Source organism: Nycticebus coucang, chromosome 16 (genome assembly GCF_027406575.1).
Source record: "Nycticebus coucang isolate mNycCou1 chromosome 16, mNycCou1.pri, whole genome shotgun sequence".
NCBI lineage: Eukaryota > Metazoa > Chordata > Mammalia > Primates > Lorisidae > Nycticebus > Nycticebus coucang.
The window spans coordinates 62,852,831-62,874,011 of NC_069795.1; the positions used below are offsets into that span (position 1 = coordinate 62,852,831).

The following is a 21,181-nucleotide window of genomic DNA, read 5'->3' on the forward strand; positions in this document are numbered from 1 at the left end:
TTAGGTGCATTAAATGTATTTTCTTTTTTTTTTTTTTTTTTTTTGTAGAGACAGAGTCTCACTTTATGACCCTCGGTAGAGTGCCGTGGCCTCACACAGCTCTCAGCAACCTCCAACTCCTGGGTTTAAGCGATTCTCTTGCCTCAGCCTCCCGAGTAGCTGGGACTACAGGTGCCCGCCACAATGCCCGGCTATTTTTTGGTTGCAGTTTGGCCTGGGCCCGGTTTGAACCCGCCACCCTCGGTATATGGGGCCGGCGCCTTACGGACTGAGCCACAAGCGCCGCCCCATTAAATGTATTTTCAACTTAAGATATTTTCAATTTAGGACCAGGAGTGGTGGCTCATGCCTATATGCCTAGCCCTCTGGGAGGCCAAAGCGGGTAGACTGCTTGAGCTCATTGAGACCAGCCTGAGCAAGAGTAAGACCCCCATCCCTACTAAAATAAAATAGAAGAAAATAGCCAGGCCTTGTGGCGGGCACCTGTAGTCCCAGCTACTCAGGAGGCTGAGGCAAAACGATCACCAGAGCCCAAGAGTTTAAGGTTGCTAGGATGATGCCATGGCACTCTACCCAGGACGACAGAATGTCTAAACGTTTTCAACTTAGGATGGGTTTATTGTAATATACCCCACTGTAAATTGAGGACCAACTGTATTTAACAAGTTTTATGCAATGGTTAGATGGATATATCCATAAATGTATTCTATTTCTTTATCAGTTAACCCTCAGTCCTCCCCATCCAAAATGACTTATCCTACAATATGGTCTACTGAAATTATGTAACAACTAAGCCTAAATCTCTGGTCTGGGTCACAGCCACTATAGCATTTTACACTCTGTAACAAACTGAGATTTACTTATTTTGATCACTTTTCTTTAACAGTCTGTTCTTATAATAAAAGTCATATATACCAAGAACACAAAGCAAAATAAAAAAAATTAAAACTACTCTCAATCACATCATTCAACAAGAATCCACAAAAATCACTGCAGGTTTTTAGGGATTTCCTTCTGGATTTTTACCTATATACACCTGATTTTTCACAAATATTAAACCATATGCCATTTTTATACTGTTTATTACTTAATATGAACATTTCTCCATCTTATTAAATATTCAAAATCATGATTACAGCATTTATAATATCAGATACATATATGCTCTAATTTCTATTTTATTTAAAGCTTTATGCATCTTTGCTCTCTGAATTTTGCTGTATGAGCTATTTGCTTTCATTTCATATGAGCTGTTAGTTGCAGTTACTATTATTACTTTTTTCTTTTTTTTTTTTGAGACAGAGTCTCAGTATCTGACCCTTTGTAGAGTGCTGTGGCATCACTGCTCACAGCAACCTCCAACTCTTAGGCTTAAGTAATTCTCTTGCCTCAGCCTCCCAGGTCACTGAGACTAAATGCATCGACCACAATGCCCAGCAATTTTTTTGTTGTTTAGCAGGCTCAGCCCAGGCTGGGTTCAAACCCGCAAGCCGGGGTATATGTGGCCGGTGCCCTACCCACTGAGCTATGGGTGCTGCCAGTTTTGTTATTTCTGTTGTTACTATTTTCTTGCATTATAATTGGAAATAAGTATCTACTTTTGGAATTTGAGATTTTCTTTATTTCCACCTTACATGATATATTTTTACTGAGTGTTGTATGAATGTGTATTATTAGTCCTGAAGGTACAAAAGTTATATTGAATAATTTGTTGTTGCTGTTGTTTTTTTTTTTTATTTTTGAGACAGAGTCTCAAGCTATCCCCTGGGTAGAGTGCCATGGCGTCATAGCTCACAGCAACCTCAAACTCTTGGGCTTAAGCTTCCCAAGTAGCTGGGACTACAGGCACACACCACAACATCCAACTATTTTTTGGTTATAGTTGTTGTTAGGCAGGCCTGGGCTGGATTTGAACCCGCCAGCTCCAATGTATGTGTCTGGCACCCTAGCTGCTTGAGCTGTAGGCGCTGAGCCATATTGCATAATTTTAGAAATTAAATGACAGTTTTCTGGAATTAAATTTTATCTGATATTATCATGTATTATCTTTCATTTAACATTTGCCTGGAGTATGCATACATACATATTTTTTAATCTTTCTGTCTTATTTTGTTTTGTATTTGTCTGACATAACACAAATCTTGAGTTTTACTTCCATACACTCTTAGACACCCCCCCCCCCTTTTTTTTTTCAGACAGTCTCACTTTGCTGCCCTTTATCAATAGAGTGCTATGGTATCATAGCTCACAGCAACTTCAAATTCTTGGGCTCAAGCGATTCTCTAGCCTCAGCCTCCCAAGTTGCAAGGACTACAGGCACCTACAACAACATTTGGCTATTTTTAGAGATGGGGTCTGGCTCTTGCTCAGGCTAGTCTTAAACTCCTAAGCTCAGGCAATCCACCTGCCTTGGCCTCCCAGAGTGCACCATGCCTGGCTCCTTTTTTTTTTTTTTTTTTGAGGATTTATTCTAATCACACTTACTGTAATATTTGGTCATATTCTATTCACTCTCTCTCCTCATCTTTTTTTACTTTCACTTGTCTGTTAAATCTTTTCTTTTTATTTTCCTCAACATCTTTTTTCCTTGTATTTCTATTCCATGTGTGAATGTCTTTAATAATTTTAAGAAACATACTGCAGTGGATATATGTTAGATATTTTTTCATTTACATTTCATGAAATTTCCCAATTTTCACTTAGGTACCCTTACCACCCACCCCTTATGCTTTCAGCACCATTTCTTGGCAGGTCTTGAAAAATGACTCTTTTCCAGCCACAGCAATTGGTCTCATGTTGGTTAAATTATAAACCCAGGACTTTTCTTTGAAGGTATGAGTAGTTATGCTTTCTCTCCCTGATTTAACAAGAAAGTTAATATAATTCCACATACTGAACTTTCAGACATACTGTAAGGAGGGAAGCTAGTCTGAGTATGAAACTGACACACTGTTATGCCCAGGAGTTCTACAAAGACCACACTGCCAAAAAAGCCAAATTTACAACAGAGTCCTTTTATTGAAGAGCTCGCCAGTGACTGCCTCAGTGTCCCAACATGGAGCTTCTGAGAGCAGCCCTGAGTCAGGGTTTTTAAGGGTCAGGTTTTTAAGGCTTGGTCTGCATCCTGGTTGGCACACAGGCTGTCCAGGTGCATCTGGGTAGGGTAGCAAGCAAGCATTGTACAGAAGCAGAATTTTGCGGTTAGTTAGTCATATATTATACCTCTTTATTTTAATATTTTCCTGACCTGGTATTTCTTAAAGGTCAGTCTAGAGTTAGTTGGTACTTCCCGATCCATTTCTCAGGGGAGTTAGTCAAGCAAGAAGTTAGTGAGTACTTTCCTATCTATCTTGGGAGTGAACTAGACTTACTCCATTTTGTTGAGGACTTTCAGCCCAGAAATTTGCCAAGAGTTAACTGGTATTTTTCTACTTTAGCCTAGGCCTAACAACACAAAAAAAAGCGAAGCAGAGAGAACATCAGAGAAAAGAAATTGCTTACCAATCAACTAAACAGTCATATATATATATATTTTTTTTTTTTTTTTTGAGACAAAGTCTCAAACTGTCACCCTGCGTAGAGCACCGTGCCGTCACAGCTCAAAGCAACATCAAACTCTTGGGCTTAAGCGATTCTTTTGCCTCAGCATCCCAAGTAGCTGGGACTACAAGCACCCACGACAACACCCGGCTATTTTTTGTTGCAGTTGCCATTGTTGTTTGGCAGTTGGAATTCGAACCCGCCAGCTCTGGTGTATGTGGCTGGCGCCCTAGCCACTTGAGCTACAGGAGCGGAGCTTTTTTTTTTTTTTTTTTTTTTGAGACAGAGTCTTAGTCTGTCACCCTAGGTAGACTGCCATAGCATTATAGCTCACAGCAACCTCACACCCATGGGCTCAAGTGATCCTCTTGCCTCAGTTTTTCATTTTTTTTTTAGTAGAAATGGGGTCTTGCTCTTGCTCAGACTGGTCTCAAACTCATGACCTTAAGCAATCCATCTGCCTCTGCCTTCCAGAACGCTAGGATTATAGGTCTGTGCCACCAGTTGACTTATTTATTTAACATAGAGTCTTACTTTGTCACCCTATAGCATCATAACTCACAGCAACCTTTAACTCTTGGGCTCAAAGTATCCTTTTACCTCAGCCTCCCAACTAGGTGGGACTACAGGCACCCACCACAATGCTGTTCAGTGTGGTATTGAACTCCCAAGCTCAAGCAATCCACCTGCTTCCACCTCCTAGAATGCTAGGATTACATGCATGGGCCCACACCTGGCCCAACAACCTTAATTTTAAAATTTCAACATATTGGGTGGCGCCTGTGGCTCAGTCAGTAAGGCGCCACCCCATATACTGAGGGTGGCGGGTTCAAACCTGGCCCCGGCCAAACTGCAACCAAAAAATAGCCGGGCGTTGTGGCAGGCACCTGTAGTCCCAGCTACTCGGGAGGCTGAGGCCAGAGAATCGCTTAAGCCCAGGAGTTGGAGGTTGCTGTGAGCCGTGTGAGGCCACGGCACTCTACCGAGGGCCATAAAGTGAGACTCTGTCTCTACAAAAAAAAAAAAAAAAAAAAAATTTTTCAACATATTTTCTTCCTTTCATAAACTGTATTTATGGTTTCCTCTCCTCTCACTACAAGTTTTAAAGCTGTTTCTTAGCCACCAACTGTCCACCAGCCACTTCTGTCAAGGACTTAACTGAAATTGTCTAGAATCTTAGTACTAGAATATTAGTTCTTCTCCTAGATTTATAATCCAAGTCTCCATATTTCATAATTTTCTTCTTCGTCCTTTTTCATCACATTTCAGAAGAATTCCTTGGTCTGTCTTCTAGTTCATTAATTTAGTCTTCTGTTATAACCATCTTGCCATTCACCCTTCTATTGAAGTTTCATTTCAGAACACATGTTTTCAATGTCTAAAAAATTTCTTGTTCTCATTTCTTTTTCATAGCAACCCACTGTTATTTTATGGATATAATAGTCTCCCAATTCTTTGAGGATTTTTTTTCGCTTTCTTTGAGGAATTTTTGAACAAAAAATATTAGCTTTAGTCTAACATATTTGATTTGTTTTCTCAAAGATTGGTTCCTCTGTTTGGTCAGCTTGGTGTCCCTCTTTCATCCTGTTAATTTTCCTTAAATATTTGGTGATTCTTGGTTAAATAAATTGGTAACTAAAGTTAGTTTTGTCAGTACAGTCATTTTCAATCTGGTTGCACTATTAAAAAAAAAAAAAAACTCCCTAGGTGATTTAATGTGTATCTGCTGCTAAGAATCACTACTTTAATATATGTGAAAATCACTTCCTACAAGTTCTACCTGTCAAGAGATTCATACCTGAATACCAGTGAGCAGCCAAGTGAGCAGAAGGAAGGAGCTCCACATTCACAGGGCAACCACAAGTTCTCTAAGGTATAACCAAGATTCTCTCTCTGCCCCTATAGCTCAATGGGGATATCCCAATTTATACAGATAATGTTCTAGCAGTTTAGCCTATGGGTAAATGTAATTAACAATTCTAGTGGGTCCACTCTGACTTTTGAAGTCTCTGAGCTCTGAGGTATTCCAAAATTGTGCTTAGAATACTCACTTTACTAGTGTTTTCCTTTTAACCTGTATTAGGTTGCAAATTTTTCCATACAATGAGGTTTCGCCATCAACCTGAACCCATATGCTTTACAGTTTTCCTAAATTCCTCAATGTTTGTGAGCTGTACACAGGTACCCTTCCCAGCTTTCAACATTTATTAGGATATATCCTCATTTTCTTATTATGTTACTTAAGTAGGTTTTTTTCATGAAATAATAAATAAAGGTTTCTATTAAACTACTCAAATCATACTGATGGATTTAAGTTGTAAAGAAAAATACTCTTCCCCACCAATTTTCCTCCTCAAATTTCCTATTAACAGTACACAAGTAATTATTGCTATATTACTGTTTCCTCTTTTTATCCCCTGGTCTTTGGAAGTGAGTACTATGTCTAGCCCACAGATTACTTAATCTCTAACTCTTAGAAAAGGGATATAAATATATTTTTTAGAATTCTTCTCAGAGGAAGATTTGTCCTTTCTCCCCCATTTATTCACTCAATCATTTATTTATATTATGTGGATTTGTGGATATTTATTTTTGTTGTTTGGGTCATAATTCAATACTAGAATTAACTTATTGTTCAAACTGTTTAGGCTTTGGCCATTGGGTTCTCTTCTGGATTGGCTGCCCATGCCTTTTTTACATCCACTCCCTTTTCATTACTTTCTTACTTTTTGGCACTATAAGATGTTGCAGGCTCATCTTACGTTTTCTCCGCTCGTTTTCTCTTACGTGTTCCTAGAATCAGTTATTTCTCCAAGGAACTTTTGTTCCTTTTATTGGTGAATGAAATATAGAAACCAAAATCTAGGTGCTTCATGTATTCACAGATACTGAGGTGTCAGTGCTTACAAGCCGTTTCAGCAGACAGAGCTAGCAAATAGACATAAATATATGTCTACTAAATCATGTATACACAAATATCTATATTCATATCTGTTAACCATTGTATTTTTATTAAAATAGACATGCACCTGTGGCTCAGTGGATAAGGGACCGGCCCCATATACCGAGGGTGGCGAGTTCAAAGCCAGCCCCAGCCAAACTGAAAAAAAAAAAAAAATAGCCAGGTATTGTGGCAGGAGCCTTTAGTCCCAGCTATTCGGGAGACTGAGGCAAGAGAATCACCTAAGCCCAGGAGTTGAAGGTTGCTGTGAGCTTGTGACACCACAGCACTCTACCAAGGGTAGTAAAGTGAGATTCTGTCTCAAAAAAAAAAAAAAAGACATGCACTTATACCTATATCTCTGATTCTACGCTTGATCTTAGCCAAAAGGCCGAGAAGTGATCCTACATCTCTGATTCTAATCCAGGACCACCAGGTTCAGTATATATACTCTTCCCCTCTTGCTTATTTATAACATCTTTCTCTGACAGTGAGAAACATGTCACAATTGTCTACAATTTCATTAACAGATTTGGCTCAACCCTAATATCCATGTAAAGTGGTTCCAGAATGGCTAACTCACAGTCCCTCAGAGGGTTCTTTTAAGGATCAACAGATACATCTGTAAATTACTTTAGAGCAAGGGCAATTTTGTCCTTGTATCCCAAGGGCCTAACACTTGTGTTACTCAAGTGTTTGCAGAATGAACAATGATCCTCTGTAACTAATATAGCTAAATCCATATAAATGTTAAATACTACAACATTAATAAACTTCCTTTGTAGTATAACTGACTCTAGGGTCAGCTAATTCAAAGTTTAACTCCTCAGTCTTATTCTAGACCTCTGATGCAAGATTACCTTCCAGTAATGTTTTCTTCTCTGTTACTAAGTACCCCTCAGTGCTATCTGTGCAGAGTAGGCCCTTTATGAATTCACACTCAGCAATCCTAGTCTGTCTTTCATTGATTACTTCTAGAGTAACGGCTCTGAAGCCTGAAAAATCATCAGAATCACCAGGATCTGCTTCTAGACATTGGTTCAGCAGATTTGGGTCCAGTGTCCTTGAGGGCAGGTATTTGAATGTGTTGATGTATTTCAAGTGCCTAGAACCATACTAGGCACATAATGAGTAATCAGTATTTGTTCAATGAAAAAACGAATGACCGAGATAGTGTGCGGAAATTTTTTAAAGCTTCTAAAATGACTCTGAGGCATAGCTGCTATTGTCATCAATACAGATGTCACCAAGCCCCCATGTATCCTTCACCTCATATCAACAAGTAGTATAGTGGATGGGAGTGGCATTTGATGACAGACTTAGGATCATACTCCAAAGCTAACATGTATTAGCTATTTGGTTTTGAAATAAGTACTCTTCAGAGTCTAGCACTCTGGGAGACCAAGGCGGGTGGACTGAGCTCACAGGTTTGAGACCAGCCTGAGCAAGAGCGAGATCTTGTCTCTAAAAGTAGCCGGGCATTGTGGTGGGCACCTGTGGTCCCAGCTACTTGGGAGGCTGAGGCAAGAAAATTGCTAGAGTCCAAGAGTTTGAGGTTGCTGTGAGCTATGACGCTATGGCACTCGACCAAGGGCAACGAAGTAAGATTCTGTCCCCCAAAACATAATAATTTACATGATGATACAGTTCATGATCTAGCAAAATGCCTGGTACACAGCCAGAGCTCAATGCACATAAGCTGCCTTTCTTCCATTTCCCCCTAACTGAGAAAATGAAAATCATCTGACACAAGTTCCTTATTGGCCAGGCATAGAGACTCACACCTGTAACCCTACCACTATGGGAGGCCGAGGTGGGAGGATGGCTTGAGCTCAAGAGTTTAACACCATGGATGCAGTGGCTCACGCCTGTAATCCCAGCATTCTGGGAGGCCAGGGCAGGTGGATCCCCTAAGCTCAGGAGTTCAAGACCAGCCTGAGCAAGAGCAAAACTCTGTCTCTAAAAATTAGCCGGGTGTTGCTGGGGGTATCTATAGTCCCAGCTACTTGGGAGGTTGAAGCAAGAGGATCTCTTGTGCCCAAGAGTTTGAGGTTGCCATGAGCTATGATGCCACAGCATTCTACCAAGAGTGACAAAGTGAGACTCTGTCTCAAAAAAAAAATTTAAAAAGAGTTCAAGACCAGCCTGAGCAAGAACAAGACCCTGTCTCTGCCAAAAAGAGAAATATTAGTCAGGCATTGAGTAGCTACTTGGGAGGCTGAGGCAGGAGGATCACTTGAGTCCAAGAGTTTGAGGTTGCAGTTATGATTACACCATGGCATTTTCAGCTGTACAACAGAGACTCTGTTTCAAAAAAATAAATAAACAAGTTCCTTAGCTGGATGTTATGTTTACCATAACACACCCCAGTCTGCTCATCTATCCTTTCAGCCTTCCAGGACCTTCTGAAGCTAACTCTTTGATCTCTGAAAAGAGGCTATACTTGATTCTTTCCTCTTTAGTACTTTTATTTCCTCTCTCAATCATCTCTCCTTCCAAAACATAAAGATTTTCTCATATTAAATTTAAGAATTTACTGCCTTTTTTGGGCAGCGCCTGTGGCTCAGTGGGTAGGATGCCGGCCCCACATACCGAGGGTGGTGGGTTCAAACCCGACCCTGGCCAAACTGCAACAAAAAAATAACTGGACATTGTAGCGGGCGCCGCGGGCACCTCCCAGCTACTCGGGAAGCTGAGGCAAGAGAATCACCTAAGCCCAGGAGTTGGAGGTTGCTGTGAGCTGTGTGACTCCATGGCACTCTACCAAGGGAGATAAAGAGAGACTCTGTCTCTACAAAAAAAAAAATTACTGCCTTTTCTATGCATCATTCCATTTTTCTCTTCCCATTCCTACGAAACTTCCCCTTCATCAGCCAGTGCCTCCTATACCACAGCACTATAACTTCTGATTGTTCCAGCCAATCAAAACTGCTTCCTTGGAGGTTAGGGTTATTTTTCACTAAATCAAATGTCTTTCTCTGTTGTCGTTCTCCTCTTGGCAGGATTTGAAGGTGCTGATCTCTTTTTTTCTTGAAATTCTCTCTCCTAGGTTGCCTTCCTCTTCTCAATTATACATCTTTCTTTTTTTTTTTTTTTGAGACAGAGCCTCAAGCTGTCGCCCTGGGTAGAGTGCTCAAGCGATTCTCCTGCCTCCACCTCCCAAGTAGCTGGGACTATAGACGCCCGCCACAACACCTGGCTATTGTTGTTTGGTTGGCCAGGCTGGATTTGAATCCACCAGCTCAGGTGTATGTGGCTGGTACCTTAGCCGCTTGAGCCACAGGCGCCAAGCCTATACATCTTTCTTTAACATGAATCCTTGTCTTTCTCATTTGAATTTCAAGGCTCAACATTCTTCTGTTTTTCTGTTTGCTTCCTCTCTACAAAGTTTCAAATTGTTTCTGTGTAAAACTCATTATAGTTAAGCTAGATTTCAACTCTGATCTCACTCCAAATCTTTGGTTAGGCAAAGTCCTCTTCAGAACATTTCATTTCAAAACAAATTAACAAGTCTGTTAGGAATGTGTTAAACTGCCTTGCTTCTTGAAAAATCTACTTCTAAGTTCTCTATTTTATCAATGACACCAAAATTTTAACCTAGCTCTAAACCCCAAAATAATCTTTAAATCCTCTTACCAAATCGTATCAGTTCTTTTTACAATGTTCATCTCTTCCTGTTTGTTACTACCTAGATGAAGTCCCATTTTACACATGTCTGGCACTAAATAGTTTTCTTTTTAATTCCCAATCTTTGTCCTACTCAAAAGATTTGATACTCCAATGTCTCATTTGCTATATTTTTCCAATTCACCACATTCATCATGTTCCTTTCCTGATCCAGAATCTACAGTACAATTTCCTACCATCTAATGCATCACATCCAAATTCTGGGTTCTGGCTTTCATGACTCTATCTTCTTCACTGGCTAGTCTCTCCTACCCACTTCCACCTAGTACAACACACAAAGGAGCAGCTGTTATCTAGCTAATGACATCATCTATCTTCCTTCCTCTCCTGTTCTGACAGATTCAGACAGGTTCTTCCCTGTACTCCTAATCAGCTAGTTCACTTTTTGCTAAATCCACACTATTTTCCTACTGAATGTCCTTTCTGCCTTGCTTATCCAAATCCTCTCAAACCTTTAAAGTCCATCCTCCTCTATAAAATCTTCCCCTATATTTTTAGCTAAAACTAAACCCTCTCCATTACTCCCACTACTTAGTAAACTTGTTACATAATCTCTTCTGTTGGCTGAGTGCAGTGGCTCACACCTGTAATCCTAGCACTCTGGGAAGCCGAGGCGGGTGGATTGCTTGAACTCACAAATTCAAGCCCAGCCTGAGCAAAAGACCCTGTTTCTACTAAAAAATAGAAAAACTGAAGCAAGAGGATTGTTTGAGCCTGAGTTGGAGGTTGCTGTGAGCTATGAGGCCACGGCATTCTACCCAGGGTGACAGCTTGAGACTCTGTCTCAAACAAATAAATAAATAAATAATCTCTTCTCTTTTATATTATCAATCTTGCCTTCCCTCCTAGTGCTTCTCCACCTAAAAATCCTTATTTAATTTTTTCATTTAAAAAGATAAAATTATGCTTTTCCTGACCTTTCTTCCTCCCTCTAGGTGCTCCCACCCTTTCTTCCTCCCAACCATAAGGCTTATTGAACAAGTGGTTTATACTTACTAGCCCCTCTTCCTCACTTCCCATTCACTCATCAACAAACTGGATTTTTTTGTTTGTTTGTTTGTTTGTTTTTGTTTTCAGACAGAGTCTCATTTTGTTGCCCTCGGTAGAGTGCCATGTCATCACAATTCACAGCAACTTCAAACTCTTGGGTTTAAGCAATTTTCTTGCCTTAGCCTCCCAAGCTGGGACTACAGGTACCTGCTACAATGCCCAGCTATTTTTAGAGACAGGGTCTCGCTCTTGCTCAGACTAATCTCAAGCTGGTGAGCTCAGACAATCTACCTGCCTCAGCCTCCTACAGTGCTAGGATTACAGGCATGAGCCACCAGCCTCATCAACAACCTTTTATCTGACTTTTATTACTAAAATTGGTTATACCAAGCTCACCAAAAGACTGCTAAATCCAATGAACTTTGTAGGAAATACCTGTTGTTTTAGCCTTTTGGAAATAAATTCTCTCTAGAGAGTTTCTCTGCCCCATTCCTGAGAGCCCATCAAAGTGGGCTCTCCTCTGGGGTAGGCAGAGGGCTGACCAATAAGACCTCCCTACACAAGGAAGAAAGTTAACTGAGGCTGAGCTAGCCCCACGAATCCATAATGATCCTGGGAGCTTCTGTTTCCCTGGCCTTCCCAAGTTTATGTTATTCTATCTTCTTTCACTTCTTTAAGATTACCCAGTATTCATCCATTTCCTGCTTAAGTTAGCCAAAGTCAATTTCTGTTGTTCATAACTAAAGAGAATGTAGTCCTACTAGTGGCACAGAGGTGGAAGTAGTACCTCTCATGGTTACACACGCATACTACAAATTTCTTCTCCCTCTTCCCTTCGCTATGGTTTCAACTGCTTAAGAAATTATAACAAGCAAAGTGCAGTGGCTCATGCCTATAATCTTACCATTTGGGAGGTCAAGGAAGGTAGTTCACTTGACTACCAAAGCCAAGCCTGAACATCATAGCAAGACTTTGTCTCTACAAAAAATAGAAAAACTAATCAAGTGAGGTGGCACACCTGTAGTCCTAGCTACTCGGGAGGCTGAGATGGAAGGATCACTCACCCAGGAGTCTGAGGTGGCAGTGATCTATGATGACACCACTGCACTCCAGCCCAGGCAACAGAGTGAGACCCTGTCTCCAAACAAACAAGAAATTATAACACCTAATGTGGGAATGCTTTCACCAGGGTATGTAATAAAGGCTTCATTAATTGGGAGGTAAGGCTCCTCATGTAGCCAGACAATAGACAAAACAGAAATTATAAGCAGCACAGCTGGAAACTGGGGAAATCCTGGGGTACCTCTTCGTACTAAGACTAGCAGGGTAGTTGACAGAAGACTATTGCTACCCTACACAGGAATAAAAGTTTGCAAACCATATCTGTATGACTCCAAGGCCCATGCTCTTTAACACACTTTTTTTTTTTTTAATTGAAACAGAGTCTTAGTATGTCACCCTCCATAGAGTGCTGTGGCATCACAGCTCACAGCAAACTCAAACTCTTGGACTTAAGTGATTCTCTTGCCCCAGCCTCCCAAGCAGCTGGGACTACAGGAGCCCACCACAACAGCCAGTTGTTTTTTGTTGTTGTTGTTGTTGTTGTTGTTGTCATTGTTATTTAGCAGGCCTGGGCCAGGTTCGAACCCGCCAGCCCTGGTGCATGTGGCCGGTGCCCTAGCTGCTGAGCTACAGGCACTGAGCCAGCACACCACTTTCTACTGATAACAGTCTACTTGCAGCTACTTAACCAAGGAATGCCCTCTCTCACTTCCATCCCTCTGTGTCTATTACTTTGAATAAAATGTCCATATCAATTTTCAACTGTAAACTCCTAGTTATCCTCTTTAAAACATTCCCTGATTCCGGGTGGCGCCTGTGGCTCAGTTGGTAAGGCACCAGCCCCATATACCGAGAGTGGCGGGTTCAAACCCAGCCCCGGCCAAACTGCAACCAAAAAATAGCCGGGTGTTGTGGCGGGCGCCTGTAGTCCCAGCTACTCGGGAGGCTGAGGCAAGAGAATCGCTTAAGCCCAGGAGTTGGAGGTTGCTGTGAGCTGTGTGAGGCCACAGCACTCTACCAAGGGCCATAAAGTGAGAATCTGTCTCTACAAAAAAAAAAAAAAAAATTCCCTGATTCCTAGAGATTAGACTAGCTGCCTTTCTTCATAGTCTCAAATATCCTAACATAACATCTCAGTGTCTTAAAGTGAAATACACCTATATGCATATTAATTTTTTCTACCAGACTATAAATATGAAGACTATAAGCTTCATATTTGTTTCCTCAACAATTAGTATTAAGTAATGCAGTAATAAATGTCAGTTTAAAGAATATGTGCCCTTTGCTAATATTTCAGTATGAATCATTAAACGATAGATTTTATGTACTTATGTTTAATTTAGCATCTAATGAAGACTTCAATGAGTCCCTTAGTTATTTGATATGGATGTTCACCAATTCTCCAAATAATTCTAAAAAGTTCTCACAAGCTGAGTCCACCATGTACTATGACTGTATTCTCTTTAGCACCTAACAGTGTTGGGTACATGGTAAATATTTAATAAATACTTAGTGAACTAAAGTAAAAACACAGTAATACACATTAATAGGAAAACTTATCAAGCCCTACTGATCTAATTAAAAGATCTGGCCTTCTAAAGTACTATAATTGTACCCATATGGAAATTTTAATGAGAAAAAGAAAAATTATCCAATTGGACCGTTAACAACTTTACTCTTGGCAAAAATTCCACAAATATTTTATGGATAATAAGGGTAAACCTCTATAGCTCAGGGAAAAAAAAAAAAAAAAAACCTTAAAGCACATATGCATGTGCATATGGAAATAAAAATTACATATTTAAGGGGTCTGTCACAATTACAATTACTTAGATTCCACCAGCCTTTAACAAATCCATAAGAGAGATATAGGACATGAGAATACTTAATAGCAAATTCACTTAATGCCAAATCAACCTATGCTTAAGAGGTACATAGCTATCTTTGTATAATTTATAACATGGCAGTTGTTTAGTCATTCAACAAACATTGACAAATATAATGTTAGGTCTAAAGAATACAAAGATAAAGAGAACACAGTTCTTTTAGGTGGGCTTCTATTTCTGTCATGTTGCAATGGTATTTAAGAATATGATGTGAATGGTACCCCCTGGAGTTGCCCAACATGGAAGCCCTAGTTAGCAGTCTGGTGGGGAAGACAGATAAATACATTCTATGCCAATGTGTTAATAAATACTAAAATAGAAATAAGTGCAAGCTGTTTTGAGGCCAGAGAAGAGAAAATAATCAATATACTGAAGAAGTCAATAAAATATATGGAAAAAAAATAATGCCTATCCATGAACCCAATGCTAGTTAAGATATGAGGAAGCCACTAAGATAGAAACATCAGGATGGAGTATCAGTAAAACCAGAAATTATGGGTGCAAGCAGAGTGAGGACAGTTCCAAGCTGAACCATTCCAACTTAAAGGAAATAACTGTAGAAGAGCCAAAAAATAAAATACTCCTCCTCAGGAAGTTTGAGAATGACGAAACAGACATACATAAGAAGTTAAATGACCACATACAATAAGCATAAAAGGAGTTTGTGAACCAATATGTAGCACGAAATTTCAAAGGAAGCCAATCATGAAGAAGTAAAATAAGCTAACCAGGAAACCTTCAAAACAGTATAATTAGAACTATTATTGATGGGGAGGGGAAACATAAAGGGAGGGTCCACATCCTAAGAAAGGCCAAAGTCTTGGGCGGTGCCTGTGGCTCAGTGGGTAGGGCGCCAGCCCCATATACCAAGGGTGGCGGGTTTGAACCCAGCCCCGGCCAAATTGCAACAAAAAAATAGCTGGGCATTGTGGCAGGTGCCTGTAGTCCCAGCTACTCAGAGGCTGAGGCAAGAGAATTGCCTAAGCCCAGAAGTTGGAAGTTGCTCTGAGCTGTGATGCCACAGCATTCTACCGAGGGCGATAATGTGAAACTCTGTCTCTAAAAAAAAAAAAAGAAGAAGAAAGGCCAATGTCTTTAACAAAAGCAGGAATCTAAACTGCATTATTTGTGGGACATTAGGGGTTCAAAAGGTTCATACTAGGAAGCAGTGGTGGAAAGTTAGACAATTTGAGTGAAGACCTGATTTAGAAAAGCCTAGAAAACAAAACTAGTTTTTGCACATTGTTCTAGGTCTAGATTCATAGTAGTTCTTAGCCCTAGCTGCTGAATAAAATCAACTGGAGAGGCTCAGTGCCCATAGCACAGTGGTTACAGCGGCAGCCATATACACTGAGGGTGGCAGGTTTGAACCCAGCCCTGGCCAGCTAAACAATGACAACTGCAACAACAACAACAAAAACAACAAAACACCTGGAGAGCTTTAAGAAATAGTACATGGCCAAGCCTTACCCTTGATCCAAAGTAAGAGAACCTCAGTGGGAAGTGACTGGGGCATTAAAATTTAAAGGAATACAAGATGACTGTATATACAGTCTAGCTTGAGAACCACCAAACTAGAGAATAGAAAGGTAAAGCATGACAAAAATGATTAAGACCCAACCTTGATTTAAGACCCTGTTTATAAGCAACAAATCTGAGCTGATTACCTATTGAAGCTTATCTTCTAACTTGAGTTTAAAACTCTTGGTTTTCTGTGTTTCCTTTCCCTTGTGACAGCTAAGCTCTGAAAATAGGAAAATAAACCATCAATTTCTCATGCATTACTGGCTCACTGACTATAAACTCTGAAATTTTAGAACTTTACACTGTGATATTCCACAGACCTAACTAACCTAGAAAATAACTATTTCAATTCTAAGCTGCTCTTAACATCCCTGCATTGTAGTGCTATTACATTAAGGAATCTTCTAGGCTGCATCTACATCCAGGTTTTACAAAACTCCTAAATATAGAGAGACTATCCATGTACACAAGTCTTTTTGCTCAGATAACAGCAAAATGTGAGATTAAATTCATTCCTCTATCACTTGGAGACAAATTACTCCTGGTTTCAGAAGTGCAATGATTACAATGTATTTTCCTTATTTTGTAACAAAACATTTCAGAATACTGAACAAATAAAGGGAAACAATACATGTATCACAAACAGCAACTCTGTATTACCTTAATTACGTATCCTTTGTGGGAGGAAAAAGTCATCAGGGTGACTGGAGTGTTTGACAGCCTGTTGAATCTTCAAAAGCAGGTTAGTCTGCTGTGTTTAGTTTTTGAGAGAAAGTTAATGTGGGAACATGTCACTCACCTAAGGTTTATTCAGCAAATCTGTACATTGTTTCTAAGTAATGAATTGTCTTCTTTTATTATTATTATTATTTTTTTTTTTTGAGACAGAGTCTCACTCTGTGGTCCTGGGCAGAGTGGCATCATAGCTCATAGTATCTCAAACTCCTGGGCTCAAGCCATCCTCTTGCCTTAGCCTCCCAAGCAACTGGGGCTCACCCATCACAACACCCAGCTATTTTTAGAGAAGAGGGATCTCGCTCTTGCTCAGGCTGGTCTCAAACTCCTGAGCTCAGGCGATCCACCTGCCTTGTCCTCCCGGAGCGCTGGGATTACGGGTGGGCACCACCGTGCCCGGCCACAGGCACTAACCTTCTTAACCTGATAAGTTAGCCACAACTGTCACTGACTTGTTTTGTGTGGTGTCAGGTAACTATATCTACTTAATGGCAAAAACGTTATGCGAACACAAGTTGAAATCCCCCAGTTAGGTTTATGTAATCTCTTATTTCCAGATAAAGTTGGACGCAAAGAACCACATCTTAATGTAAGGGAAGGGAGTCTTGGAAGAGTACAGAAGTCAACAATCAAAATGTTAAACATGAACAAGAACAGGTCGCGTATTCCTTCAGGAAATGTAAAAGCAGATTTCAAGAGGTGACCATTCGCTTGTACTGCTTTTATTCAGAAAGCAAAAGAAAGACGTCTAAAAAGAAAATGCAAGCCATTAACTCTTCCACACAGGGGTGAGAGTTAAAAAGCAAGCCACGAGTCTGACAAGTGAGTCCCGAAGAAATTCAGAGGGAAAGGAGAGAGGATGAAAGAAACAGGAAAAGGTGAAGGAGGCGGGCAAAGGCCATCCGGTGCGAACCGGGCTGCCCAGCTCTTTATGCACCCAGGGCAGCATGGGGCCTCTCTCGCTTCGCGCGCATCTGGGGGCCGGGGCGCAGGGCTAGCCCGGCCACCCGCCTGGCACCAGGGGGCGCAGGAAGGTAGAGGAGAAGAGGGTGCAAGCACCACCAGCGCTAGCACCCCGCCAGGTGCCGCTCTCAAGGGGTCCCGGGAGTGGGGCACACTTTGCGCAGCCCTTGGCTCCCAGAGCAGTGAGGGGGTGGGTGGAGCTGAGCCCGGGGCCGCCCTCCGGAGCCGCCCCCGCAGCCCGGGCCCCCGCCCCCCGCCCTGTCTGTCAGAGGCCCCCTCCCTCAATGACTCACCCGCTGACTGCGCGGTCTCGGCCGCTGTGGCGGCTGCGGCGACCCCCGCCTGGGTCATGATCCCAAGCGGAGAAGGCAGAGGTGTCCGACTGCCCGGACGAATCCCTCCGTCCGCGGCCGCCGCCTGCTCCTCCGGGGCTGGGGGAGCGCGGGCCCAGGCCCTCCTCTCCCCCCGCCCCTGCCGCCTCTTCTAGAGGCCACCGCCGCGGCTGCGAGTCGGAGCCCTCAAGGCCGGAGACCCGGAGGCACCGCTGCCTCAACTTTCCCAGCCCCCCTCCCCCCGCCCCTTCCCCCGCCCCTCCCGCGGCCGCCGCTCTGCACACGTACAGCCTACCCTGTGTACGTTGCGCGCCCGCCTCTATCAGTGAACCCACCAATCCAGCCGCGGGGGGGGGTTGCTGTACTAGCCAATCAGAAGCCGGAACGCCGTTGCGCTGGGCTAGAGGACCGGAGGAGGTAGAGGGAAAACCAAGGAGTGAACGGTACTGGGGCGGCCCAATGAGGAGGGCCGCGGGGCGGAGGTGTGCAAGTTGGGTTGAAGGAACAGGAAATATTCTTAAAGGTAGAGTGATAGGCAGGAAGGAAAGCCAGTAGGTGAATGGGAAAGAGGTGGACCTGGTTCCTTAAAGGGGACGTGTGGAAAAGATGTTTGTAAAAACTTCTTTGTATTTTGTTCTGTATTCTGGTTCTACGTCTTTCATTGGGAGTTTGGAAATGGAAAAACTGAAGAGGAAGACGGCACAGAAGGCTCTCGGAATAATTAGAGAACAGGAAGGAGTGAGGATGCCTCTGTAAGAAGCGGTGAGGAAGAAGAGAATCTAGACCTCTCCGACTTCCTTTCACTGGAAGGTGGTTGCTGACCTGAGGCTGGTCGAATTCATAGGTTGTAGTCTCTCCTGTCATCTTTTACTTGCAGCGACGCACAGATTCCTGCAAGCTGGCGATGGCTGTGTTCATAAATGCTCTGGGCTGTGTTCATAAATGTTCCCCCAGATGGAGGAAAGGCGTGTAGCATTGGGGGATGAGATTTGAACCCTCAAGCTTGGCGCATTTAGAGAATTAGTTCTGGAAAGTGGAGGGCCATGGGTCATGGAATGGTGACCTGTTTGTTCCCTAACTCCAAGATGGTTTTGAGCTTTGGAGCCCTGGAACTGTAATCACAATTCCTTTTTCCTTTTTTCCCTTCATCATATTTTATAAACCCCCACCCCCAGGGGGTGTCTCCCACCTAGTGGTGGTGAAAGATTCCCAAGCCCTTCCACAAGCAGACTTGGAAATATCCCAGATCTTTTTTTATTTTATTTATTTTTTTTTTTGAGACAGAGCCTCAAGCTGTCACCCTAGATAGAGTGCTGTGACATTACAGTTCACAGCAACCTCCAACTCCTCAGCTCAAGGGATTCTTCTGCCTCTGCCTCCCAAGTAGCTGGGATTACAGGCGCCTCCCACAACGCCTGGCTGTTTTTTGGTTGCAGCCATCATTGTTGTTCGGGGGGCCCAGGCTGGATTCTAACCCACCAGCTCTGGTGTATGTAGCTGGCGCTTTAGCTGCTTGAGCCACAGGCGCCAAGCCAATATCCCAGATCTTAAATGTCCATGTGCAAGACCAGATAATTTCCAGAAGGTACATACAGGTCATGAAATAATGATAACTTGAGCCTGTATACAGAAGGAGCAGGTCAAACATTGAGAGAAAGTAAGGGTATGTACAGTAACTGAATGTTAGCTTCGTAAAAGCTGGGCGGCGCCAGCTACATAGGAGTAAGCGCCAACCCCATATACCGGAGGTGGCGGGTCCAAACCCAGCCCCAGCCAAAAACTGCAAAAAAAAAAATAGCTGGGCTTTGTGGTGTGTGCCTGTAGTCCCAGCTACTCGGGAGGCTGAGGCAAGAGAATTATGTAAGCCCAAGAGCTGGAGGTTGCTGTGAGCTGTGACAGGGCGACAAAGTGAAACTCTGTCTCTAAAAAAAAAGAAAGAAATTCAAAAAGCTATGACGAAACAGGCCTCTAATGTTGGTTATAAACTATGGCACTATGGAAATCTTTTTTAACTCATCTATCTAGGCATGTGAAGTTCTAATTAGCCTTTCAGTGTAGTTGGCACACCCAAACCAAATCTGCTGATAAGAAAGACCCTATAGGCCCTTATGTCTGTAATGCCAGCACTCTGGGAGATTTGAGCTAAGGAGTTCAGACCACAGCCTGAGCAAGAGTGAGACCTCTACTCTACTAAAAATAGGAAAAATTAAGTGGGCATTGTGGCTAGTGCCTGTAATCGTAGCTACTAGGAAGCCAGGAAGGATCACTTAAATCCAGGAGTTTGAGGTTGCTGTAAGCTAGCCAGTCTCAAACAAACAAACAAAAAAGAACCCTACAGTTCAAAGCCATAATAATAATGATAATAACACCAGCATGAAATTGTATATTATCATGTCTAGCCATAGGAAACAATTTCCATTCTGTTCAGAATGTAAGATAGTCTAGCTAACAAATATTATATCTAGGGTAGTCATGATTTCCTAAACAACTCTAAAAGACATGTTCTAGATGGCATTTTCCAATAGAAAGATGTTTTGTCTGCATCAAAAATCTGTTGTGGCTGGCACAAGGTGGCTCACACCTGTAATCCTACCTCTCTGGGAGGCCAAGGCTGGCAGATTGATTGAGCTCAGGAATTTGAGACCAGACTGAGCAAGAGCAAGACTCTGACTTTAAAAATAGCTGGGCATTGTGGTCAGCACCTATAGTGCCAGCTACTCTGGAGGCTGAGACAAGAGGATTGCTTGAGACCAAAAGGTTAAGGTTGCTGTGAGCAATGATGATGCCATGGCACTCTACCCTACGTGACTGAGAGAGACTCCATCTAAAAAAAAAAAGAAAGAAAAATCTGTTAAGGTAACCATGTTCAACTCTAAAATAAAACAATCTTGGTGATTTGTAAAATGGAAATAAAGAGTTTCTTTGGACCACTGTTAGAAATACACATTAATACCTTTATGGCATGATTTTGAAGTGGAAACTAAGAGCCCTTCTGTTTGATAAAGTTCAGAATATTAGCTTTTAAATTTAATCCTCATTTCCTAACTGAAACCCAAATCCCAGCCAGTGATCTTTTCGTTCAATTTACCCACGGAAGTAAACGCATTGGTTTACTGCACTGGGTACAAAGGGATGCAGATAATAACACAAATTCTATTTTCAGGCTAGCTGGTACGTACTTAAAAGTGCCTATAGCGGTGATATAATAGCCAAATGAAACTGTCCCAAGTGCCTCCAAACCAAGTCCATTTTTCACGTGGACAGAGTGAATCTGATTTTCACCCTCATTCTTAAGACCCTTCAATGGCGCTAAAAGACTACTTACATGATTTACAAACGAGCGTACTTCCACAGTTTGATTTCATGACCTCTTTCACTACTACTACTAGGGATGATTGACCAGGGGACCTACGACAAGGTGGGGAAGACTGGAGCCCGGACTACGGTGGCTGCTCCAGGGGGCGGTCCCCCGGCTCAGCTCCACCCACCCACCTCCTCGCTGCTCCCGGAGTCAAAGGCTG

General features: G+C 42.2%; 1 protein-coding gene and 1 pseudogene across 1 annotated transcript in view; both read right to left on the reverse strand.

Annotated features, from left to right (window-relative positions):
- Positions 1-17,881, reverse strand: part of USF3 (upstream transcription factor family member 3) — a 77,000-nt gene extending 59,119 nt beyond the window's left edge. The window contains exon 1 of the mRNA XM_053565458.1: positions 17,622-17,881. The gene's annotated coding sequence lies outside the window, so the exon portion shown is untranslated. The remainder of the gene's footprint in view (positions 1-17,621) is intronic.
- On the reverse strand, positions 6,719-6,884 carry LOC128568337 (uncharacterized; annotated as a pseudogene).
- Positions 17,882-21,181: the final 3,300 nt, after the last annotated feature.